The sequence below is a fragment of the Felis catus genome, chromosome D3 (genome assembly GCF_018350175.1).
Source record: "Felis catus isolate Fca126 chromosome D3, F.catus_Fca126_mat1.0, whole genome shotgun sequence".
NCBI classification, from domain to species: domain Eukaryota; kingdom Metazoa; phylum Chordata; class Mammalia; order Carnivora; family Felidae; genus Felis; species Felis catus.
In genome coordinates this window covers 21,908,080-21,934,568 of record NC_058379.1, presented here as the reverse complement: position 1 = coordinate 21,934,568, position 26,489 = coordinate 21,908,080, and the positions used below count along the sequence as shown (strand labels likewise).

General features: G+C 48.2%; 1 long non-coding RNA gene across 5 annotated transcripts in view; it reads right to left on the bottom strand.

Annotated features, from left to right (window-relative positions):
- Positions 1–25,578, bottom strand: part of LOC109493276 — a 30,220-nt gene extending 4,642 nt beyond the window's left edge. Inside the window, exons 1-5 of one of the 5 annotated variants that reach the window (XR_006588466.1) lie at positions 25,428–25,559; positions 8,700–8,920; positions 7,879–8,018; positions 6,514–6,634; positions 2,745–2,863 (exon numbers count right to left, since the gene is read on the bottom strand). This is a non-coding gene — a long non-coding RNA (uncharacterized LOC109493276). Of the gene's footprint in view, positions 1–2,744; positions 2,864–6,513; positions 6,635–7,878; positions 8,019–8,699; positions 8,921–25,427 lie in introns of all 5 variants that reach the window. The other 4 variants (XR_006588467.1, XR_006588468.1, XR_002147409.3 and 1 more) reach the window with 4 other exon arrangements.
- Positions 25,579–26,489: the final 911 nt, after the last annotated feature.

Sequence of the window (26,489 nt, the reverse complement as noted above, 5' to 3'; positions counted from 1 at the left end):
CCCTCCTAACTACAAGAGAGACTGGGAAGTATGGTCTAGCTGGGCCTCAAAGAGGAAGAGATGGATATTCATGCATACTAGCTGACTATCACAGAAATGTGGCTCCCTGACACGAGAAGAAAGGGGTGATGGAGGCCTGGACAGGAAAAAGCCCCTGCTGTTGCAGTACACACCCTTCACATCCTTCCCCAGAGGGAGAGACGTGTCTCCTGGGCCTGTGTCCACCTTTTCCTGTGAATGTAAAACTAATTAGTGGTCAACTCCTGGAGCAGACATAGCCCCTATCCCATGGACGATCACCTCTACCCACCAAAGGCTGCTCACTGAATGCCTGATGGTGTTGTTCTGGCCTCAGGAGCACACTGGAAGTGCCAAGAATTGGCACCCCCAGAAGTAGCCCTTGGCCATCGAAGGATAGAAAATTGGTGGACAGACAACCCAACTCCCTAATCCTTTGGTTGGGATGGCTGAGGTATGGCCTACACGGTCTCTGGGAGGTCCCTAGTAGGGCGGAGCTCCGGTTGTTCACCACAGTAACTGCCCTGATAATGCTTCCCCTACTGGCTCACTTCCACTCCCTGTCTCGCTTCCCCACTCCCTGACAGGGATTCCCTGGGTTCACTTCCCAGATAGATTCCTGACACTTAAATATTTGTTTTAGGGTCTGCTTCTGGGAGGACCCAAACCAAGGCAGCTCCCCGTCCTCAGGAACAATGACCCATACTCCCCTCCCCTCCCATGTCCAGCCTTGTGCTTCAGGGATGCACAGACATCCTTTTGAATTACTTTTAGAAACACACAAAAACACATGTCAATGGATTGGTCATCTTGGCCAGGGCCTTGAGGCCGGGGAGAGGGCCTCATGTACTTGAAAACAAGCCTCGGAGGATTTATCTGCCCATTCTGTTTCTTTCCCACACACAGGAAAATCCTGGGCAGGCAGAGCTTCCTGACTCGGGGTGGGGGGGTGGTGGGGAGAAGCTGACAGCGCAGGGTGAAGACTCTCCGCCTTACAAAGAAAATGTCTGGGTGGTTTGAGGGAATGACTGTTACCTTCCTCACTGACTGGAGAAAGGGAAAGTTCAGAATTCTGAGTTCTAGTCCTCAGTCTGCCACTAGTTTACTGTGCCACTCCGGGCTGTTCCCTCCCCCTGGGCCTCAGATTCCCATCTATACAGGTAGAATAATTGTGCACCAGGATATCTTAGCATTGCTACATTCTGCATTTCTTCTGAACTCACATCCAGGCCTGGCACACTATTTCACTTGTGAAAACTTTTAAGGGATTCAGGAAGTTAAAGCATACAAGTATGTGGAGTATTTTGGAAAACCAGTATTAGCAACAATTAAGAAGAGTTATAGTGATTTGTCCTGTTAATGGAATTTTCCATGGAAAAATACTTTTAAACATATATTTTCTTAATAGATTGGCCTTCACTAGCAACTTTTCTCTTTTCTTTTTTCCAGGCTCGCTCTGGTCTCTACTTTACAGGCCAAGTTACTTTGACCAATGAGATCATGTTGTTCACTCTCTTAAAACTCATTCACGGATATACAGTGTCAAGCAGGGGCTCCCACAGTGCTTTGCACAATAGCAAATGATTGATTATTGAATTGAATTTGATTTCCAAGCTACTGTGGCCCAAGAAGACACCTTAGGAATGCTTGTTAGAATTGTGTCTAAAGTAAAACCTAAAAGGCTATGAGTAAACGTGAGGGAAAGCTTATCTGAGAGTAAGGTGCTTGGTATGGACATTGTGGTGTTGGTTTTGGTACTCAGTTGGCCTTTTAGCTTCATTTCAGCTTGTAGATAGATGAAGTCATTGCACAAGTTACTCCAGTTAAGTGAGCTGCTATTGTGCATGCGGACCGTATTGGTTAGGGATGCATTAAGCTGCAAGTTGTAGGGTACAGTAGCTTAAACCATAACCACATTGATTGCTTGCTTGTCTGCAAATCTGGATGCAGGTGGGCATAGAGTTAGTCCACCTGCTTAATGATGTTATAAAGACACAGGTCCTTTTTTAAAAAAAAAAAATTTAATACTTATTTTTGAGAGAGAGAGAGAGAGAGAGAGAGAGAAAGAGAGAGAGAGAGAGAGAGAGAGAGCTCATGCATGAGCAGGGGAGGGGCAGAGACAGAGGGAGACACAGGATCCAAAGCAGGCATCAGGCTCCGAGCTCTGAGCTGTCAGCATAGAGCCTAATGTGGGACTCGAACTCACAAACCACAAGATCATGACCTGAGCCAAAGTTGGACGCTTAACCAACTGAGCCATCCAGGAGCCCCAACACAGGTCCTTTCTACTTTTTCACCTCTCTAACCTTATTTTCAGGGCCTCACGGTCCCAAGATGGCTGTCATTCCTACAAGTATCATCCTTGTTTAAGGAGGGTAATACCCCTGAGCTCTCCTCTCCCTTTTGATCCTTTTATGAGGAAAGCTTCCTAGAAGCACCCTAGCATACTTTCCCTATGTCTTACTAGTCAGAACTAGGTTACATGACCATTCATATTAGTTACCCATTGCTGGGGAACAAATAACCCCAAACCTAGATTCTTAACACTGCCGTAAATATTTTCCTATCTCTCAGTTTCTGTGGGTCAGTTGGGGATGGTGTAGTTTGGTGGTTCTGAATCAGGATCTCTTAGGGGTGATTTGTGCCTGTGTCTTCATTTATAAAGATGACTGCATGATGACATGGAGAGTTCGATGCCACTGAAAGAAAAGTTTAACATTACTCACAGTTCTCCTAGAAACAAGAGGCACAGCATGTGTGTGGGGCCATAGGCGGAAGCACCAGTGTTGGTCAGGAGGCAAAAAGGAGCAAGAGAAAGCCAAGGCCATAACCTTCATTAGGGTGTCTGTGGGATAGGCAAGGAAAGGCAGGGTAATGTTTGGGTAGTTTGGGTAATTCCAGTGGGCTCCAGGGCACAGGGGCTGTCCCTAGTTGTCTAGTACCTGGCTTTGGGATGATCTAAGTCAAGGGAAATATTAGCTTGGTATATGAGTTAGATAAAGAAGTGTCAGGGGGGTATGGACTCAGGATTGGTTGGTTTGTGCATAAAAGGTGGGCTCACCAACAGGTTGTTTACTGTCTCTAGGAATTAGTTAGCCCTGGGTGGGGCAGTCTTTTCCCAGCCAGCAAGGCCCCCCAAAGATGTTTAAACATCATAAAATATAGAAAAGTTAAAATATGATTAATACAGGGGTGCCTGGCTGGCTCAATTGGTAGAGCATGTGACTCTTGATCTCAGGGTTGTAAGTTCAACCCCCAAATTGAGTGCAGATATTACTTAAAAAATCTTAGGGCACCTGGTGGCTCAGTCAGTTAAGCATCTGACTTCAGTTCAGGTCATGATTTTGTCATTTGTGGGCTCAAGCCCCACATCAGGCTCCCTGCTGTCAGCACAGAGCCTGCTTTGGATTCTCTCTCTCTCTCTCTCTCTCTCTCTCTCTCTCTCTCTCTCTCTCTCTCTCTCTCCCCACCCTTCCCCTGCTCATGCTCATTCTCCCTCAAAAATAAATAAATGTTTAAAAAATAAATAAATCAAATCTTAAAAAATATATGATTAATACAAAGATATCTCTGGCTGATGCTGCAAGTCAAAATGTTGGCCCACATTCAAAGGTTTGACTGGGGCTGGAGCCACTTTCCAGGTCTCTCACTCACATGCCTGGCATGTTGGTGCTGGCTACTAGTGGCAGGACTTAGTTCCTCCCATGTGGGCCTCTCCACAGGGCTGTTGAGTGTCCTCACACTATGGTGGTTAATTTCCCCCAGAGCAAGTAATCTAAGAGAGCAAGGTAACAACAACAATGGTTTTCATGACCTACCCTCAGAAGTCACTCTTTGAAATGAGTCGCTAAGTCTAGCCTACATTCAAGGTTGTGGGGGTGAATTTCCACCTTTTCAAAAGGAGGGTGTCAAAAAAATTTACAGACATATTTTAAGGCCACCAGACCATTCCTAACTGCAAGGGAGTCTGGAAAGGCAAAAGAGAACAGGATTGTTGTGACTAGCTTAGACTAATCATGATTGACTCATAGCCTGGGATACAATCCCACCCCAGACAAAAATCAGGGTTCAGTTAATGAGGAAAGAGAGGGAAGGCTGGTGGGGAAGCATTTTATCTGCCACAATGGTGATGATAAAGATGAAGGGGACTAAGGTTTCCAGGTATCCTGATATTGCATGAGACATATTCCTACTAAAACATTATTTGTTGCTTATATGAAAGTCAGTTTTTTTGTGTTTTTTTAAAGAGAGAGAGAGAGTCTCAAGCATGCTCTGCACTCAGTGGCGTGGAACCAGATGCAGGGCTCAATCCCACAACCCTGGGATCGTGACCTGAGCCAAAATCAAGAGTCAGACACTCAACCAACCAAACCACCCAGGTGCCCTTCTGAAAGTCAAATTTAACTGGTGTCTTCTATTTTCATTTGCTAAAAATCTAGCTCCCATGGTGGGAAATAAGTCTTCAATGGTCATGGAAGGAAGCCAGTGAGGAGGTGGCACTTCTTAGGAAGGAGGAGCTAAAGGAAGCCTGGGGGTGCCTGGAAGAGGAACAGATGTTTCAAAGCCTAGGGTAGTTTCCTTTTGGTGGGGGAGAGCAGGAAGGTGAGGTTGAGGCTTTCTGTGGTCCCAGTCTTTCTCTCCTCTGCTCCCAGGCCACCTCCGCATCCACCCAACACCAACACCAACACCCCCAACACCACCATTTCCTCCATTTTGATCTCAAAAGATATCCAGGAAGCTCTGGCTAGAGGTATCTCTCTTTTCAACACCCTGAAAAACCAACTCATAAAGCCGAAGTAGGGGCTGCGGGCAGCGTGGCAAAGTGCATGAGTGGTGTGAGAACTTGGAGCCTCACTGTGTGACCTCAAGCAAGGCCCTCCCCTCTCTGGGCTTCCCTTTCCTTGGCTGTATAATGATGGTTGGTCTAAATCATCTCCAAGGGCCCTTTTACTTGGCCTACGTGTCTCCTTCCCAAAAAGGAACAAAAAGACATGGGTGGTTTCTCTCGTCTCGTCTCCAAGCCAAATTCAGACGAAAATGTCCAGGGTGACATAGATTTAATATAAACAGTGGTGCACTGATACTCACAAATACCCCAAAAGGAGTCCCAGATGAGCTATTTTTATCCTTAAAACACACACACACATACACACACACACATACTCACTCCAACCCCCATCACCCCCACCCATAAATTCTTCCAGTTGGTTTTTACAAGAAGACAAGAGTTCCAGTTAAGAGTGCTAATTAAACAGCTTTGACTGTGGGCAGAAGGGAGGCTGGCGAAAATCTTCTCTCTGGGCATGATGTCATCATAATTGTGCATTTCTCATGACCCAAGAATGTGAGTGTGTTTGCACTGCACGTTGAAGCCAGTGATGCAAGTGTGGCCTGGTAAACAGGCCCCAGACAGGCAGGCCCTGCAAGGAGCCGCCGTGCAGAGGCCTGGCGGAGGCCCAGGTTGCTCTTAACTCCTTCCTGGCAGAACTGGCTGGTGGGCTGCTGAGGTTTGGCTAGGGAGCCTCCTCTACTCAGCCCTTGCTTCTCTCCCAGCCAGGGTCCCTGCTGGTGACAAGCTCTGAATGTGGAGTCACTGAGACCTGCATTCTACCCACCTGCACCATTTGCTTGCTCAAGGGCCTGGGGTATGTGACTCCTCTGCCCTGAGCCTCAGTTTTCTCATCTGAGAAAATGGGGAGATGAATCAGGGCTTCAGTCCCTTGTCTTCAACTCTACAGTCCACAAAGCCCAAATATCCAAGGGCTTTTCCATATATTTGAAGAAAACTCGTGTGGAGGCCAAACCTGGGGCCCCACTTAGACTCAATACTTAAACTTCTCACTACAGCAATATTCATATATTTGATTGGAGATGGGTGGGCCCAGTCCCCACCAGATTAAAAAAAATTTTTAATGTTTATTTATTTTCGAGAGAGAGAGAAACAGAGTGCGAGGAGGGGAGGGGCAGAGAGAGAGGGAGACACAGAATCCAAGGCAGGCTCCAGGCTCTGAGCTGTCAGCACACAGCCCGATGCAGGGCTTGAACTCATGAACTGTGAGATCATGACCTGAGTCAAGTCAGACGCTTAACTGACTGAGCCACCCAGACGCCCCCAGCTCACCTTTTAAAACCCCCAAAATTCTGAGTTCTGAAACCTGACCAGCCCCAAGAGTGTTGATCAGGGGTTGTAGGCCTGGGGCACCTGCCTTTTGTTCACTGGGAGACGTACTAAGACACTGCCTTCTGCTGAAAAGTCCTCCCTGAGCACAGGGCTTAGCTCTGTGTCAGCTGTGTCCCAAGCTGCCAGCTCAGTGCCTGGAACACAGCAGTCACCCAACCAACAGCTATTGAATCAATAGCTGAAGTTACTCATACCCCATAAATGCCGGGGTGTTGATCAAGGGGAAACTGAGGCCCAAGCCTCTGAGATAGCCTTCCCTGGATCCTTTCCCACAGAGGGAGTTCTGACTTTCCCCAAAAAAGGTAGCTGCTCACATTTCTGTGTTGGCCTGCTCACAAACAGCTTAGTGACCCCCCTCTGACATTCCAGAGCAGCCTCCTCCCCGGCTGGCTGGTTTTGCGGGCATCAACGAGTTTTCTTTGGCAGAAGGTTCAACTGATTGGAAAAAAAAAAAAAGGCGGGGCGGGGGGGGGGGGGGACAAGTTGAAAGCTGGAGGTGGGGAAGGGGTGGTCACAGGGTAGAGTGGGGGCTTCCGGGGAAGCTGAGATCTGCCAGCTAGCCTGAGACTGTGGACCAGATTCTGGGACCCTTCTGAGGACTGTGACTGTGTCAGTAAGCTCCTGTCTTAATCCTAGAACTGGAGAATTACCCAGACCTGTGCAGAGCTGCCAGGATGGAAAAGGCCTCCCCGGTGTGGTCTGACCTATTCCCAGCTGCTGTGGAGCCCCGAGTAACTCCCTTTTCCTCTCTGGGTCTTCACATGATAAGGTTGGAGAATCCAGCAAAACAAAGCTGACATTATAGACACAGACTTGAGTCCAGGCCCAGGCTCTTCCTCTGATTGGACAGGGAGTTAGAGCCAGTCACTTTCCTTCTCTGAGCCTCAGTCACCTCATCTGTAAAATGGCACTGAGTTATAGGGATTGTGTCCTGATGAATGTGTTTGGCACATAGTAGTGATAAAGGAATGTTAGTAAATTACCCTTGGCCTGGATAGCCCTCCTGATCTGATGTTCTATGTTAGGCACTAAGCACAGTAATAACCTCATTGTCTGAGCACCCACTATGTTCCAGGCACTGTGCTAAGTGATTTACAAGCACTATTTTTTTCCATCCTCCCAATATCTCTCAAATGGGTACCAGCACTATCCCCATTTGTCAGAGGAGAAGATAAGGCTCTGAAAAGTGAAGTGACTCTCCCAAGGCTGCACAGTTAGTGAGAAGCAGAGCTGGATCTTCTGGACTCTAAACACTTCATACCAGGCTTCAAGAAAGATCTAGCAGCTAATTCTGTGCTCAGCTCCTTGAAGCAAGAGATTCCAAGCCCAGCTGGGCCACACCCTGATGTAACGTATGACCAGTGCAGGGGCCTCAGTTCCCCTATTGGAACCATGGGGAAGATCCTCCTTACTCTGCAGCGCTGCGGTAAGGATGCTGGTGACCTTGAGAAGGATTTGCAAGCTATGAGATAGGACAGGCACCCTCAAAGGCTCAGAAATGGGGGACCAAGGGAAAGAATTAATCCTTTCTAGTCTCCCTAGCAAGTATCAGATCAGCCATGGAGAGGCTGGAGTAGGGAAAGTGAGTGAGGGATAGTTGCATTGGAAAGGCTCTGGGTTAAGGGAATTACTCAGAAGCTAAGAAGTGAAGTGGTCCCAGCCCTCCCCTAGGACCTGACCTTCACCACAGTCTGTCCGTCCATTAAGAGTTGGGCAGAACTGCCTCTAGAGTCCAGTGGATCAGAGTTCAAGTCTCAGTGCCACCCATCTCCACTGGGCATCCTTTGGACTTCCCCTCTCTTCATGTCAGTCTTCCCAACTGTGAAATGGAGGTGATAACAAGAGCCTCGTCAGGACTGTAGTGAAGACAAGCCTTGCCCAAGGATATTGGTTGAATAATTATCTCCTGGCACCTGGTCTGCAAGGCTTCTAGTCTGGAAGGAGAGACTATATATAAAGTGTCTGGCACAGGTAGGTGCCCATTGGATGGATGGAAGGAAAGAAGGAAGGAAGGAAGGAAGGAAGGAAGGAAGGAAGGAAGGAAGGAAGAAAGGAAGGAAGGAAGGAGAAAAGGTAGGAAGGAGAGGGAAAAAGAGGGAAGGGGAGGGGAGGGAGGAAGGAAGGAAGGTATGGATGGATGTGATGAGTATCTTACTCTAAGTCACACAGTCTGGAAGTAACTATTCCTGACCTCACACTGGGCACCAACGAAAGCACAAGAGCTGGTTAGAGAGAGGCACTCCCTGAGCAAAGGTTTGGAGTTAGGAATTATTACAGCATGGATAAGACACTGGTCTCACTTGCTCAACAAGATCCTATGAGGAAGGGGATCTGATTACAGGCTCTCCCAGAGTCCTTTGGGGCAAACCCAGCAGTTTGTACGGGGAGTAAGGCCCCACGGCCCAGAGGAGCAGGCAGGAGCAAGCCCAGACTGGGGGTCAGGCCTCAGAGGGCCTGGTATGGCCATATTTGGTTTTCAAGGAACTGGGAGGCTTCTTACCAGCTCTGCTGCCCACGCATGGGAGTAAGGCCACCCACAGTTGCTGAGTCAGGCAGACAGCTGGGGTCGGGAGCAGAGGCCCCACAAACAGGCGACTGTAGCACAGTTGTCCAGAGCCTGGCCTCTAGAGTCAAGAAGATGTGGATTCAAATCCTGCCTGACTCTGATAACTGTGTGACTAGGCCAGCCACATCACCTTTCAGAGATTCTGTTTCCTTTACCTGTAAAATAAAATGACAGCAGTAAGGACGAGCACCATGACTGAGTTTGCTATGTGCCAGTCTGTGCTGAGGGTTCTGCCTGCATTATCTTGCTTAATTCTCATCACGATAGAGAAGTATTTTTATTGTACCCATGAAACACAACACGTGAGACCAGCGTTTCTCATTTGTGCCTCAATAATTCCTGATCCCAAGCCTTTGCTACAGTCTCCTCCACCTGGACTGCCTCTCTCTCCCTCACCAGCTCTATGTGTTCTTCGGTGTCCAGTACGGGATTCTGACTGTGGGACGTGGCTATCCCCAGACGAGGAAGCTGAGGCACAGAGAAGCGAGGTCACATGCAAGTAAGAGACATAGCTAGGAATAGCTAGGAAGTACGGAGCAACTTCCCCACCTTCCCATTCTATGATATCATCACTTCCCTACTCAAATACCTCCACCTGCCCCTATAAAACAATTCTCCCCTTTTCCAGTTTCCAATTTGCTGCCAAAGCCTAACAAAGCCTGCTCAGGCCCTCCTAACCGCCCCATGCAGAAGGTAGGCTAGACAGCACCGCCATTTTATGGATGGGAAAACCGAGGCTCAGAGAACTAAAGCAACTTGCCTGAGAATTAGCAACCAGCCAGAGGGGCAACCGGAATTAGGCTGCAATGCTGACTCCCATTCCAGTGCTCTCTCCATCACAGTAAGCTGACCCTCCACGTTTTGAGAAGAGAGCTTTCACCTCTCCTCCCAGTCAAGCCACCTCTAGACAGATGTAAGGATAAACGAGAAAATGGGGGTGCCTGGGTGGCTCAGATTCTTGATTCTGGCTCAGGTCATGAACCCAGGGTCATGGGATCTAGCCCATGTCAGGCTCCATGCTGAGCGTGGAGCCTGCTTAAGATTTTCTCTACCCCGCTCCCCACCCCTCTCTCCCTCCGCCTCCTCCCCCACTCACGCTGTCTCTCTAAAATAAATAAAATAAAATATATTTTAAAAATTAAAAAAAAAAAAGAGAAAATGAATCTGAGGCCCACTTGAAAGGAAAGGTCAGGCAAGACTAGTAGGGCATTTTGCAGATAGATAAAGAAATCTGGCCTGATTTGAAAATCATAAAAGAATGAAGTGAATGAACAAGCTATAACAGTTCTGAATCAGATCATCCCCTCGTGACATGCAGGAGACCAGAACAGCTTTCTAAACTCATTAGCTCATCTCATTCGTTTCGGAGGTACCTCTTGCCCTACCATGTGTCGGTAGCCGTGCTGTGCTGAGAGCCAGGCGAGAACTCTGCCCCAGAGGAATCATTACCTGGGTGCTTCCCAGACTCGGGGATTTTACATCCCAGTAAAGTGTTCTCCCCAAATGCGGCCACATTTTGTTATTTGTCAAAGAACATTAAAGAAAAGGAAAAATAAAGCATTACTTTCTACTCTCACCAAAAAATTTAATAAGGACTAATCTCAGAATCTAGCAATTAAAAAAAATTACCTTTATAACTCACCACATTGTTCTAGTTTTCTCCCTAGCCGCAGGCCGATGCAAACTGTATCTAAGTGGGCATTTGGCAATTCCCAGATGAGTGGGAGAGAGAAAACGTCTACAGAAATCATTCAGAGTAGCTATATTCTTTGGGAGTCTTTGGGTTGAGAGCTACATAAAACTATCCTGGCTGCCTTAATACAGATTTTTGGGGAAGGGATTTTATTGGTAGATTGGATTCTAGGGATTATGTAGCAGACAGTAGGGTCAACCAACCAACCTACACCTGGCAAGGACAGAAAACTCCAAAAACAAATAGAATTAGGTCTCTCTCGGTTACACTCTCGCTCTCTGCTTCTCTCTGTTACCGTTCTTCCCTCTCTAGTGGCAGATAGGGTTCCCCCACGTAGCAGAGAAAGTGATGGCTAACAGCTTCCATGTTTCATAACTCATGCCACCATAGACAGATCAATTAACTTCTCAGTTCCAGTAGGGGGGAGGGGAGGGATCCCGGAAAGTGTCTGATTGGCCCAACTGAGTCAGGTGTCTACCCCTGGACCAATCAATTGTGGCTTGGGATTGGTCTGTAAAAACATGGCAGCTTCCATGAAAAGTCATGGTTGGAGTCAGAAGAGGGTAGAAGATCTAGGCCAGAGGGCTGGGCGGAAAATACCATAAATGTCCATTGTGGAGATGGTAAATGCCCTAATAAAGGTGCAGATAAAGTATCACAGGAGTTCAAGGGAAGACGACATGAATTCTAGCTGTGGAGATCAAGTAGACCTTCTTGGAAGAAGATCTGAGCTGAGAATATGTGGAATATACAGAGATTCTAAACGCCATTTCAAATTCAAAGAGAAAAATAATAAGTACTGGTAGAGGAGAAGGTGTCATCTGAAGAAGCTATATATTAATGCTTTACTTTGTCAAGATTTTTATTATTGTTAAAAAATGAGATATAATTCATATATCAAATTTATAAAATATTTTATTATGAAATAACTTTAGACTTATAGAAAGTTGCAAAAGTAGTTCAGAGTTCTGCTAAAGTCTTCACCTTCTGTACCCCTCACCTAGTTCCCCCTAATATTAACATCTTACACGACCTTGATACAACAATCAGAACCAGGAAATTACCACTAATAGAATACTATCAGCTAACCTACAGAGCTTGTTTGAATTTTGCCAGTTTTACTTTTGCTGTAATCCAGAATCCCACATTGCATTTAATTGTTATGTCTGCTTAGTCTCCTCTAATCTGTGACAGTTCCCCCAATCTCTCTTTTCTCTTGTAACCTTGACACTGAAGAGTGATGGCAAGTCATTTTACAAAATAGCCCTCAATTTGAATGTCTAATGTTTTCTCATAATTGGATCAAGATTATGCATTTTTGGCAAGAATGCCACAGAAGCAATGCTGTACCCTTCTTAGTGCATCATTCAGGGGCTACATTCTGTCAACGTGATTTATTACCAGTGATGTTAACATCGATCACTTGCTTAAGGAGGCATCTGGCAAGTTTCTCTGTTGAAAAGGGCCCGTTTGTAATTCGTAAGCATCTTGTGGGGGAGATAGTTAAGACTACACAAAAATATAAATTTCTCATCATTTAAAAAGTGCTATCAAATGTATACTTTCTACTTTTATTCCGCAAACATCAACTGTACACCCACTAAGCACTGGTCCAAGATAATGGCTTGGTTATGTATGGCCCGATGACCTTGTTAGACCGTAGGATCCTTATCTGTAAAATGGGTATAATTCTGTCTTACCACCCAGGGCTGCCAAGGATAAAGGAGAACCATGCTTGTTGAAAGTGTTCTGTAATGCTAGCTGGGATTGTTCATTCGCCTTCTGGGGATCTCCACTTTGTTGTCACTTCCACCTATCATAGGTCTTCATTTCCATCCTGCCTGCATCCATGCCTGCAGGCTTCTGTCTGTTCTCACTGACCAGACTCCCTCAGCCTATTTGCCAAGCCTTATTTGTGATGTCATTTAATAAGTTTTGGAGACAAAAGGTGAGCCCTGTAGAGACTGACAATTTCTTCCAGAATCTCTGTCTATAATTTTGGGAGGTGCCTCAAAGTGTTGAGTGACACCTGGGACCCATGGGTGGCAGGTGGGAGGTCCTTTCTTCCATGATAGAAATAAGTGGAAGAAGTAGGAATTGCCTTCCTCCAATAATGTGTTGGCCCTGAAAAGGAAACTCTCACACCCCACAGAGTATTGAACAAGCTTGGATGGATACTTGTCTCTTACAGAGAGCTCTAACATGGGCATACTTTATTTATTTATGCATTTATGTATGTACGTATTTATTTATTTATTTATTTAGGAGAGACAGCAGAAAGAGAAGGAGAGAGAGAATCTTAAGCAGGCTCCATACCCAGTGCAGAGCCCGACATGGGGCTTGATCTCATGATGGTGAGATGACCTGTGCCAAAGTCAAGAGTCAGATGTTTAACAGACTGAACCACTCAGGCACCCCTAAGATGGGCATACTTTAAATTAACAACTTCATAATGCCAAAGGATGAGCTCACCCCTGACTCAACCTCCTAATTTCTAATTTGAGAACAAGACTTTAGCAAACCAAGAAAGAGGCACAAGTTAAGTAGCAGGTCTCACTAACCTTAGCTGTCACAGTCACTCCTGAGGTTGAATTCAACCTTTTTAATTTTTTTTCCTAATGTGTATTTATCTTTGAGAGAGAGAAAGAGAGAGAGTGGGAGTAGGGGAGGGGCAGAGAGAGAGGTAGACACAGAATGCGAAGCAGGCTCCTGGCTCTGAGCTGTCAGCACAAAGGCCAACATGGGGCCTGAACTCACGAATCGCGAGATCATGACCTAAGCCAAAGTCAGATGCTTAACTGACTGAACCACCCAGGTGCCCCGAATTCAGAGACAGGAGCCATCCATGCTTGGCTGGTTCTTTGTACCAGATCATTATGAAGATCAATATGATAGAGGATGAAAGTGCTTTGGAACTTCTATAGGACCAAGTCAATATTGCTTCTCCCATTCTGTCCCAAGGGCAGCTTTTAGGAACTGCTTGCCCAGAGCAAAGAAGGAAGGTTGAAGCCCCCCAGCTCTGACATCAGCACAAGCCACCCTCTGCCTTCCTTCAGCCAAGCAGATGAGCACCTCAAAATAGAGCCCTCTAAGTAGAGACCCAGCAGCATACAGGGCATTCCTTCCAGGGTCCTGAGCAGTTTCCTCCTGGACAAGTCACAGGCCTGGGTTTCTCCCACCCATCTAATATCTGGGACGCAAGCTGCTGTAGGTTGGACTCTTGCCCCACTAGCACCTGGGCAGGAATTTGTGGCAGTAGCTCAAGACTATTTGCCAATTTTATTGACCTCTCCCCAGTGGGCCCTGGGAAACACCATCCCCTGTAGACCACTAAGGCAACAGCTCTTCTCAAAGGCCTAGTAACCTTCAGGTTTAAGAGACTTCCTCCCTCCTATCACCCAGTTGATTCTTGTGGCCACAAACCCAAACTACAATGTGCACATGAATCCCCCTGAAAATCTTTTTGAAATACAGATTCTGGTTCGGTAGGTTTGGGGTGAGGCCTAAGACTGTGTTTCCACCAAGTGCCCAGAAGATGCCAAAGCTGCTGGTCCACAGACCACACTCTGAATGCAAGCAGTGTTTACTTCTAACCAACAGGCTGATCACAAGGAGGTCTGGAAAGCAGAAAACAATTTGAACTGAAACAACACCTTTGTTGTTTCTACCTTGAAATTTTTATAATCTTGATACCACTTCTGATGGCCTTCCAGCAGAGTCTCATTTTGGTCAATGTGATCCAAGGAGGTTTCTAGTTTTTGCAAACAAAGAACCTTTCCAAATACCACAAAGCAGTTTGCCCCCCAAGGTCAGAAAGGTTTACTCTCCCTCAGTCCACTCCTTATCTTCCAGCCCCAACCACCACAGCCTGGTTAGAGCCATCTGCTTCTCAAAAGAATCAAGTCCTTTGTAGGGGGACATTTAAATCTTCTTCAACAACATAAAAGGGGTTTTCAAACATTACCCTGGGGATTCCTTATTGCCCTCTCTTAATATTTTTCCAGAAAGAGGGGCATCTGGGTGCCTCAGTCAGGTAAGTGTCTGACTTCAGCTCAGGTCATGATCTCACAGTTCTTGAGTTTGAGCCCCACGTCAGGCTCTGTGCTGACAGCTCAGAGCCTGGAGCCTGCTTGAGATTCTGTGTCTCCCTCTTGCTCTCTGTCCCTCCCCCATTCCTACTCTGTCTCTCTCTCTCTCTCTCTCTCTCTCAAAAATAAAATAAAAACATTGAAAATATATTTTTTTCCAGAAAGAGACCTGAGGTTCCTTTCTGAGCTTCAGTCCCTTGTTCTCCTCCCAGCCCCTTAGCTGTCTTGTGCATTAATTAGCTGGTAACTAATTACTCCCTAATTGTCAACCAGCTGACCCATTACAGGTTCCCACCCACATCAGTGACAGGACAGGGGGTCAGGGCGAACCCCCTTCCTGTTGGCAGAGACTTGGCTGGGTTTACTTCTCCTGACCCCGCCCCCAGAAGGGGGAGTTATCCACCTGATTGGTCAGATTCCAGAATCCTGACTGGTCTTTGGTGGGGTGTAAGGCATTCTTTCCAAGATCCCAATCTCCACAGGTCCACTGGGGACTTAGGGCAGAACCCCTTGGAGGATTCACTTCAGAAGGGAGCAGCTACCCTGGGGGAATGCAGACCCAGGCTGGAGAAGAGGGAGAAATAAAAATGCAGATTACCCTGTGAAATTTCCCGATTTTCAAAGGTCAACAACAAATTCAAAAAGTGTTTTTTTTTATTTTTTTCTAATGTTTATTTCTTTATTTTGAGAGAGAGAGAGAGAGAGAGAGAGAGTGTGTGTGTGTGTGTGTGTGTGTGTGCGCGTGTGCATGCGCCAGCGGGGGAGGGGAAGAGAGAGATGGGGAGAGGGAGAGAGAATCCCAGACAGGCTCTGCACTCTTAGCTCGGAGGCTGATGCAGAGCTCGATCTCACAAACCATGAGACCATGACCTGAGCCAAAATCAAGAGTTAGATGCTTAACGAACTGAGCCACCCAGGTGCCCTTAAATTTTTTTTTAAATTTTATTTTAGAGAGAGAGCACGCACAAGCGGGGGAGAGAGGCAGAGGGAGAGAGAGAGAGAATCTTGAGCAGGCTCCATGCTCAGTGAGGAGCCCAAGGTGGGGCTCGATCCCACAACTCTGGAATCATGACCTGAGCTGAAATCAAGAGTCAGACGCTCAAACGACTGAGCTACCAAGGCGCCCCCAAAAAGCTTTTTAAAAGCCCTGTAGGCCAGACACATGTCTATGGGCAGGACCTGGCCCAATGGGCACCATGGGTACAGTGAGGTTTGGTGAATATCTAGAGGTGTAAGGGTGATGGAGAGGAGTGAGGAAGGATGCTACCTACATCCCGGATTCTGGAACACCCTTACTGGCAAAGATGTGCTCCAGGAGGAACTCACTGCCACAGGCATATTGCAAGGTTCTGTGCGAGGTTGGGGGTTACAAAGCACACTGTGAGTTTTCACACTTCTCCAAGGCAGGATGGGCAAATGGCAGGAGACCTGGGTTCTAGTCCTGGCTTGCCCTCCTGTAATTACTTTGTGTCCTCAGGCTAGTTCATCATCTCTGGGATTCACACACAGCCTGTGTTAGCAACAGGTTAACTAAATCATGTGAGGAAAGATTATGAAGGACCTTGAGTGTCTGTGTAGGGAGTTTGGGCTGGATCTGATTAGGGGGTAGAAGCCACTGCAGGTTCTTGAGCAAGGGAATGACATTCTGAGTAAAGTATTTCAGGAAAATCAATCAGGCCACCAGTGCAGAGAAGAGGGTCCCATATCATCCAGGTGTGGTGTCGTGAGACAGCAACTAAAGCTTATGCAAATCAGATCTTATCATCCCTAGCTCAAAAGCCTTCAGTGGCTCCCTACAGTCCTCACATTGAAGTCCTTCTTACTGTGGTTCATAAGCAGGACCAACTTCACAGGTGTATGATCTGTGCAGTTCCCCAGGGTCCCGTGCTTGGGTTAATGCTCTACTGTTACCATCTTGAAATTCTTAATTGTTTGTTTGTTTGTTTGTTTGTTTTTTTAACAAGGGGCTTCATGTTTTCATTTTGCACCAGACCCCACAAATTATATGGCTAGTACCACCCATAGGGACCCTTTGGTCTGGTTCCTGCTCCCCTCTCCCTTCTCATTCCCACCCCCTCCCCCCACTCTCTTACCCTTCAAACCCCAGTCACAGACTGTCAGCTCCATAATACCTGTCAAGTCTCAGCATATGCTCACGAACCTCTGACTGGCTGGCTGCAAAGGGAGGCTCAGAGATGGGTTAAATGGGGAAGGAGGGGAGGCCACCTCTTTCCCATCTTGGACCTTTCCTTCTGTGTGAGCAGCCATTTTCAGAATGCCCAGACCACACACCCAGCAGGGTCTGCTCTGGCTCTGGCCTTTCCCCAGCTGGAGCCCATTAGCTCCAGACCTCTTGCCCTGCCCCTTTCTCAGTGATGGGACAATCCTAGAAGTGGATTGGGAAGGGAATGAATTTTACAGGGCCAAACTGTAGTCTAAAGGAAGCAATAATGAGGGCATTTTAGACTTCTGTCAGCAGAATAGACATGGGTGCTTGGGGGCTTTGTGCTTATAAAGGTTTGTTGAGTGACTAATATACAACCGAGGGAATTTTTTCTTCTCTTAACCAAGTAAATAAAACCATTCACACACACCACAAGAGGTAGGAGGAAGGGACAGAATTTGCACAAAACATAATAAATGTGCTGACCCTGGCAAGGTAAGATCAGAAATAACATCACATCTGTCCAGGTGGCTCACATTTATTAGGCAGTGCCCACATACCAGGATTTAAGCTAAGCTCTTGACGCACATAAGCTCCTGAATGTTCACCCCACCCTATGAGGTTGGAACTATTCCTCTCCCCATTTTGTGGATGAGAAAGCTGAAGCCCAGAGAAACTAAGTAACTTGCCTAATGTCACACAGTGAAGAAGTGAGAGTTGAGACTTATACCCAGACCTGTCCAACTCTAGATCTGTCCTGAATGCTTCACTACCACAAAATAGCTACTAACTGGCTCGCTGTATGATTTCAGGCAAATTCCTCAACCTCTCTGAGCCTCAGATTCTTCACCTATAAGTTGTTCCTTATTTAAACCACCCTGTGCTAGGTGCTGGTAATAATTTTTTTTTTAATTTTTTTTGATGTTTATTTTTGAGAGAGACAGAGACAGAATGTGAATGGGTTGGGGTAGAGAGAGAGGGAGACACAGAATCCGAAGCAGGCTCCAGTCTCTGAGCTGTCAGCACAGAGCCTGACACAGGGCTCAAACTCATGAACTGTGAGATCATGACCTGAGCTGAAGTGGGACACTCAACCGACTGAGCCATCCAGGCACCCCTGGAATTAATTCTTTTTAGCTATTAGGTCTCTGCTTGACCCTTCATGACAGCCTGGTGAGAGAGAGAATGTGGCAGAAACAATGCTTTATGTTCTCCACCATGTTCCCTCTTCCTGGGCACAAAGGAAGGGCGCATCCTCATCTTCCCTTGCAGTTAGTAGAGTCATGTGGCTACATGCTGGCCAATGAAATGACATGTCACCCCTGGGCAAAGCAATTAAGAATAGGTGAGCCTCCTTTGATTTTTAGGCTCCCTTTCCACATGCAGAAGATTCAAAAATGGATTCCAGGGAGGGCCTGAAGGAGTCATTGCTTGGAAGAGAGGTGCCTACCAAGAGAAATGGGTTGGGAGAGGGCTGCTCTTTATCAGACTTTATGTGAGTAAAAAATAAACTCTGCTTGGGTTAAGCCACTGAGATTTTCAGTTTGTTACATTAATTACACTGAATGAAACTGTATACCAGGGGGGGCCTGGCTGGCTCAGTTGGAAGAGCATGTGACTCTTGATCTCAGGGCCATGAGTTCAAGCCCCACGTTGGGTGTAAACATTACTTAAATAAATAAATAAACTAAAAAAAAAAGGTGGGAGGACATCTGGGTGGCTCAGTCAGTTGAACATCTGACTTCATTTCAGGTCATGATCTCACAGTTAGTGAGTTCGAGCCTTATATCGGGCTCTGCTCTCAGCACAGAGCCCACTTCAGATCCTCTGTCTTCCTCTCTCTCTACTCCTCCCCCACCTCTCAAAGACAAATAAACATTAAAAAAAAAAAAAAACTGGGGGACCCTGGGTGGCTCAGTTGGTTGAGCATCCAACTTCAGCTCAGGTCATGATCTCACAGTTCATGGGTTCAAGCCCTGTGTCAGGCTCTGCTCTGGCAGTGTGGAGTCTGCTTAGGATTCCCTCTCTCTGCCCCTCCCCCATTTGTACTCTCTCTCTCAAAATAAGTAAACTTAATAAAAACCGTATGCCAGTTATTAATTGCTACAGCAATGCTGCATAACAAATCACCCCAAACTGAGTGCAATAAAACAGTAACCATTTATTTAACTCATGATTTCATGGATTGACAATTTGGGCTGGGCTCAGCCAAAGGTTCTTCTGGTCTTAGCTGGGCTTACTCATTCATCTGTGGTCAGCTGTTGGATCAGCTGGCGACTGACTAGCACAGCCTCAGCTAGGACAACTCATTCCTGTTCCAGTGGTCTCTCATCCTCATGCAGGACAGCCCAGATTTGTTCATGTGACAGCTGAGAAGGTTCCAACAGAACAAGCAGAAGCTACAGGATCTCTTAAAGTCCAGGCTCAGAACTGGCAGTGTCAACTTCCCTGAATTCTATGGGCCAAAATTAGTCATATGGCTGAGCCCTGATGCAAGGGGTAAGGAAATAGATTCTCCTGATGGGACGGGGTTTCAAGGTCACATTGCAAATGGGCCTGCTTACAGGGAGGCAAAGCATTGAAGTTTTTTTTTTTTTTTTTAATGTTTATTTTTGAGAGGGGGGAGGGGCAGAAAGAGAGGGAGACAGAGGATCTGAAGCAGGCTCTGCACTGACAGCACAGAACCCAATTCAGGACTCGAACTCAAGAACTATGAGATCATGACCTGAGCAGAAGTCAGACACTTAATGGACTGAGCCACCCAGGCACTCCGCATTGAAGTAATTTTTGCAAATACTACAGGAAGTATTAGTGCCCCCATTTGAAAGACAAGGAAACTGAGGCCCAGGAAGATGAAGTAGATAGTGAATGGAAGAATTGGGATTTAAGCAAAGCCTGAAGCACTCTTCAAGCCCCAAGGTTCACTAGTGACTCTGAGAAATGGACCTCTTCGTCCAGAAGGAACCTTTCCACCTCTGCAACCTAGAATCTAGCACCCTAGCCTCTTGGGGGAAGAGGTCCCAAAATCTGGAACTTGCTCTAGCCTTTGGAAGAACAGGGCATCCTTACAGAAATTTGAGACTACAGAACATCTTGAGCTCCAAGCCTGAAGCGTCTGTGACTGCAGTAAACTGGGGCTAGCAGATGATCCTTCCCCTCCTGGCCTTCATACATCAGATGTCCCTAAAGACCTACTTTGCTGTGTGACCCAGGCATAGCCCACACCCCACTCTGTGCCTCAGTATCAGGAAGCAAACTGTAAGGAGAGAAGAGTTCAGCCTCTGGAATCACAGCACTGGCCTCCAATCCTGACTCTTGCTGTTTGTCCTGGGCAAGTCCCTTCTCCTCTCTGAGCCTCACATTTCTCTCTCTTCTATAAAACAGGTACAAGAAGAGTCCCCACCATGGAGGCTGCTGTAAGAATTGAATGAGTGTGGGGCACCTGGATGGCTCAGTCAGTTAAGTGTCTGACTTCAACTCAGGTCATGACCTCACAGTTCGTGAGTTCAAGCCCCGCATCGGGCTCTGTGCTGACAGCTCAGAGCCTGGAACCTGCTTCCGATTCTGTGTCTCTCTCTCTGCCCCCTGCCCTGCTCAACACTCTGTCTCTCAAAAACTGAATAAACATTAAAATAAAATTAAAAAGAAAAAAGAATTGAGTGAGTGAATACATAATGTAAATGCACGATGTAAACAACCCACTATCCTCAAGGTGGGCGCCTACTATCTAGCAGGTGGTATTAGTATCATCTCAACCAAACCCCCATTTTACAGAGAAGAAAACAGAAGTTAAGGCAGGTGATGCAATTTTCCAAAGCCACACAGCTAAGGAGCAGTGATGTCCCAGCATACTCAGGTTTATCTGATTCCAGAAGCCAAGGTCCTAACTTCTCTAGAGTTTGAGAGTCCTGGGTTTGAGTCTCAACTCTGCCCCTTCAGCCACATGACTTTGGGCAAGTCCCTTTTCTCTTTGGGTCTTTTTTTCCTCATAAAAATACATGATTTTCCCATAATACCTCAAATGGGAAAATACACAGAAAATGCTTAGTGCAGCATCCAGGACAGACATGTATATGCTCAGCAATTAGAGGCTGCCATAATCATTAGAGGAGAGTTGCTTAAGTCGCTGTGCCTCAGTTTCTCTATCCATCAAATAGCGTTAATAATAGTCTTATCTTATTGGAGTGGCCATGAGGAATAAGTGAGTTACTGTGAGCTAAGCTTGCACAAAGCTTGGCACATGCATATACTTCATAAGCACTCGCTTTTATTTTTAAAGTCCTGAAACCTGTTTCAGGCCAGCACAAGACAGTAGGGGACCCTAGCAATCCACTGGCTGCAGCTCCAGGCATTGCCTTTGCTGCCACTCAGCTATTATTAGGCCCAGAGTCCTCCTTTCAAATCCAGATGGGGAGCTAGAAGGGTGGGCAGGGCTGGGCCTGGCTGGCGGATGGCTGGGAAAGCTGCTTGGAGGCCGGTTTGGGTTTGGGCCCCACCCCGCCTGCCCTCCCTTGCCTGCAGCCGGTCCAGCTGCCACGTCTACACTTGGCTCTGAGGTCTGCACCAAACACTCCCTCCCACTGTGGCCGCCTCCTCTGGGAAGGTTCAGAACATTTCCACAGCCTCAGCACTTTACCCACTCCAGAGAGACCAGGTCTGCGTGGAAACTATGAACTGGACACTGCTCACCTCTGGAGCCTGCAAAGGGGCCATCTACGCTCTGGCATAGAGGTCTTCACGCTTTCAATGAGATCTATTGGGTCCATCAAGGAGAAAGGGACACACAGCTGGGTTCAAATCCCAGCCCTGCCACCAACATGCTGTGTCAACTTGGACAAGTGACCTTCCCTCTCTGAGCTTCAGTTTCTTTATGTATCAAATGGATATAATCTTAGCACCTACTGCACAGGGTGGTGATGATGATTAAATGAGTGAATGGCACATAATAGGCACTCAATATGTGCCAGCTATTGTTATTTCATGCTTGGGCATGCCAAGCCAAGGGGGAAATAAGAGATTTGGGATGCTGGGGATCTGGGGTGCAGAGTGGCTCCACATCCAAATTGCTATGTGACCTGAAGCCTGTTCCTTGTCCTCTCTGGGACTCAGATTATCTATTTGGATCATAACGCAGGCATCTAGGATTCTGTGATGCCAAGATGCAGCAGCTATGCTGAATAGTTAAGAAATAGGATAAGGGCCCATGTGGGCAGGTACAGATCCCAAATGGCAAAAAGCAGGGTACTATGGTTAAGAATAAAGATTCTGGGTTCAAATCCTGCATGAAGTGCTAGCAAGGCTTGGCCTCACTGAGCCTGTCTCCTCTTCTGTATAATGATGGTCCTACCTCACAGGGCTCAAGCTGTGAGGGTCTTGGTAATAACAAAATAGCCTCTCATGTATTATAAGGGTGATCTAGAGCCATGCTCCAACCCATGGAGCCCCTGTCATGAACGTAGATGGATGTCAGGCATCAGGGAACTCCCAGAAATCACAAGAGGTCCAGGCCAGCCCATCCAGAATCCTCTCCTTTTTCCATGAGGCTGAGTTCCTGGGGTTCATCACTGCACAGTGGGCATCTCAGGCCTCCTTCTCCTTCCCAGAGCCCACTTGCCTCCAAGTTTCCAAGGAAGAGTCATTCCTTTCCCATCCCTCAGCACTTAAGGCCAGGCCCCCTTCTACTCCAAGCCCGGAAGTTTATCTGGCACTGTCGCTCAGAGAACACAGCAGCTGGATGACTTCATAGAGGAGACAGCCTTGTCAAACTGGTTTGCCAAACAGGTCCCCATTCCTACTCCTGGGGCTGCTGGCCATGATCATGGGGGCCTCCAGTTCTGCCCATGAGGAGGAAGGTCACAGCCCTTGGATCCTGCCAACCTCAGTAAGGACCAGTTGTCCTCAAGGACCTCATGCTCCAGCTTCACCTGCTTAACTTTTCCCCAACAAAATCCTCACAGTCTTACCTCCCTTCCTTTGTTCATGCTGTTCCCTTCACCAGATTGCCCTTCCCCATCCCCGCAGCATGCCAAACAGCAAGTGAGGGCTTCATTTTGTACAGCTTTTAGGGTCCAGATACTGTGTCTCCCCCACTCTGACTAGGCTGTGAGACCCCACCAGCAGGCCCAACCCCGACCCATGCCTAACCCTACATCCCTCCCTGTAACCAGCAGCCCCCCAGATGCCCTCATAGACCCAAGGTTCTGGCCTTGGCTGGCCTCACAGGTACTTGTGAACGTATCCCAAGGTGGGGTCTCCCTGAAAGTCCTGGTATTTTATGTTGTCTAGTCTGAGGGGAGAGAACTTAGGGAGCTCAGGCCATAATTCCTACATTGTGCAGATAAGAAAATCAAGGCTCTGAGAGGACCAAATCTTTGCCTGGGGCAGAGTCAGGGCTAAGACCCATAACCTTTCTTGCCTCCTGATCCCAGGCCTTGGCTGTTTTTGCAGGACCCTAGATGGGGGGGGGGGGGGGGGCGGAGAGGAAGCCAGGGTAATTCAGGGATCTGGCACTGCTGGCTTGGTAAAACATTTATTCTCAGACTCTAGCACTAGAGCAAAATATTACCCTTGGCCCCTGAGCTGCTCCAGCCACTCTCTGCTCTGCCAGTCCAGGATTAGATCTGGAGGGATCTGGACCCTTTCTATTATAGCCCCTTGCTCGGGAGGACCAGAAGCAGGCCAGTCCAATCCCATCCTTTTTCAGATGGATAGAATGAGGCCCAGGCCTCCCCAGTGCCTACAAGATATGTTCACTCTGCTCACCGGGCATTCAGGGCCCTTCACAGATGGGATGACCCTTATCTCCATTTCTTGCTCCATCCACAACCCATCTTTCCTCCTTTTCCTACTTACAAACCTCCTATCCTTTACTCACACTATTCCCCTACCACAATGCCTTTCCCCCTCTTCTCTGGGTGATGAATTTCTATGCATCCTTCCTCAAGGATCGGTTTGCACATCACTTCCTCCAAGAAGTCTTCCAGGATTTCCCCCATCCTAGAGGCAGCAAGATGGAGGAAAGGGCCTTAGGCATGAGGCAGAATTCCACTCATTTGAGTGCTATTACCAGCCCAAGGTGCCTTCACCTCCCTAAGCTTCCTTCTCTGTAAAATCCAGGTAATACTTGTCTTGCACAGTGCTCAACTTGCAATAGGGTAAACCCTGTGTTTGACATGCAGCAGGTACTCAGATAATGCCAGGCCCTCCTCATGGGTTGTTTACTCCTTCCTAAACTGTGGCTGAAAGCTTCTCCAGCACTACATGCGGCTACCCTTTGATCTTTGTTTCACCACCACCACTACCCCCCCCCCCCCCTTTACAGGGAGGAAGGAAGAATCAGGCAGGTAGGTCTGGAAGAGGACCCCAGCCCTGAGGGCTTGACGGCAGGGAAGGACCCAAGCATCTCTTCCTTACTGCAAACACCTGGTGAGCACGCGTGACAGATTAAGTAGGTGGGAGCACACTCAACTGTGTGGTTCCTCCCAGCCTGCAGGAAGGGGCGAGGGGTGAGAGGCAGGACTAGCTGGAAGCAAGCCATTCTTTGGAGCAGACAGCCACATTCTCAGGCAGGCCCTGAGAATCCCAGCTAGCCTAGGTGTGCCCCACCCCAACGGGCTGTTCCAAGGGGCACCCCAGGTTTGAAGTAGAATCAAGTTAGCCTTGATTGGGCTCTGTTTGCTCCTCCTCCTGTATGACCTTCACAAGTCTCTTCCCTCTCTATGTTTTGGTCTTCCCATGTGGAAAGTGGAACCACCTCTCAAGATGTGGGGATCAAAGAAGATGACACTTTTTAAGAGTCTGGGAGTCTCTCTAGATGGGGGTGAGGTGGGATGGGTGGTCCCAGAGGATCTGGACAGCAGGGCTGTGGGGCTCTGCTGGGACAGTACGCTGAAACCACTCCCCCACAACCCCACCTCACAATGGGTAAAAGCAGATTCTGGACTTAAAAGGTGTTGGTATGAATCACACAGTTCCACTACCTATCAGCTGTCGTCCTCAACTGTAAAATGGGGCATTAACAGTTGGGCTCAAAACAGTCGTTATAGGGATTATATGCCTGGTACATGGCAAGTGCAAAATAAATGTGTTGGTATTGTTTTTATTTGCCATACAGGACTCCAGACCCCACCTCCCGGGTTCCTTAAACAGGCAGGGTCCAATGACCCTGGATCTGTGGATCTGTGGGAGGGTCCTGGGCCTCCAGCACGACATGAAGTGGCTTTCCCCAGTGGGTCTAAGCTCTTGGGTCCTCTGGCTGATTCCAGGTGTTGTCTTGGGCATGTTGTCTCTGTCTGAGCCTCAATTTCCCCCATTTGTTGAATGAGACCATGGACTCTGTATTCCCCATTTAGGACTAGCGCAACCAGAAGCGCACCCTCAGGGGGCTGGGGAGGGAAAAGCATGACAGATGAATGAAACGTCCGTTCAAAAGTGTATCGACTGGGGAAAAGTTACTGTGATTGATCCTGCTCCACCTGAGATGTTCTTTGTGATGCACCAACATAGGGTCGAGGTGCTGCCGGTCACAGTCCCTGCTCTGAGGTGGCCGGGACCAGGTGTCCCAAAAGCAGCCTGGGCGGCAGCCAAGCCCAAATGCTAACGCGAGAAGGGGGCGGAGTCGGGGGAAGGGACAGGGTCTCACGAACAAAGAGGATGGCGGAGAGGGGCAGTTCTGAAGATTCCGCGAATCTTCAGACGGACGATCCCGAGCCACTTACCCCGGCTTTCGGCGCCCTCCCCGACTTTAGTGCAAAGCTGCGTCCTCCTGCCGACTACCGCCCAACCAGCCAAGGCCCCGGCGGCAGTGGCCCCAAGACTGCAAGGCCCTACAGTCCTGCCCTCGAGGGGCGGGGCCTGCTACAGGGGCGTGGTCGTCAAATTGAATTTCCCCAATGGGGCACGAGGATGGGCGGGACCCTCCCAAGGATTGGCTGCCGTGGCGGCTCGGGGCAGGGCTGGCAGGGCCGCTGGCGCGGCTGGACGGGCGGCGCTTGCAGAATCTCGGGGACGGTTGCTGAGGGGGACTGGGATCCCGGTCGCGGCGCCTTCCGCCTGACCGTTCCTAGTCTATCTGTCGGATCCCGAGTGACCTAACCTGAGCCCGCGCCGGACGGGTGGGCCGGACTGAGAGGTGGGTGTGCAGGCCTCTGGGCGGCACCAGGACCCTCGACGGGTCCTGGGGGTGGAACCCGGATATCTGAACTAGGGTTCTGGGACTCCCAGACGTGGAAGCTCCCACCCATCCACAGGGGCTCTAAGCCATGAGATAAGGTTCTAGACTGCGGGAAAGGATATCACGGACCTCCAGGAGGCTCCACAACCCCCAGGGACCCTAGACTATGGGGGCACACGCCTTGGGGAAGGTCCCACATTACTCTGAGGCTTCTCTCAATCCCCGGAGACCCCAGACTATTTGTATGACAGGGAGCCCTGTCCCGCAGCAGCGGCAGTCCCTAAGGACTTCCTGGGCGTCCTAGATTATGCATTAGCGACCCCTGCCCTTCAGTAGACATGGGGGAATTCAGTGTCCATGGAACCTAAGTCTGGTGATTGCTGAGTGACACCCTTGGGGTTACCCCAAAGAAGGTAGATAAGAGGCAAGGACCCCCCCCCCCCCGAAGAAAGATGGGTGGTTGACACCCACCCACGCCTAAGGGGATGGGACAAGCAAGCAGCGACTTGAACTGGCAGGGTCTGAAGAACCCCCAACTGTATGAATTAGGAGCCCCCCTCAGACCCCTTTACCGGATGGGGTGACTCGACAAGTGACTGTTCTGGGG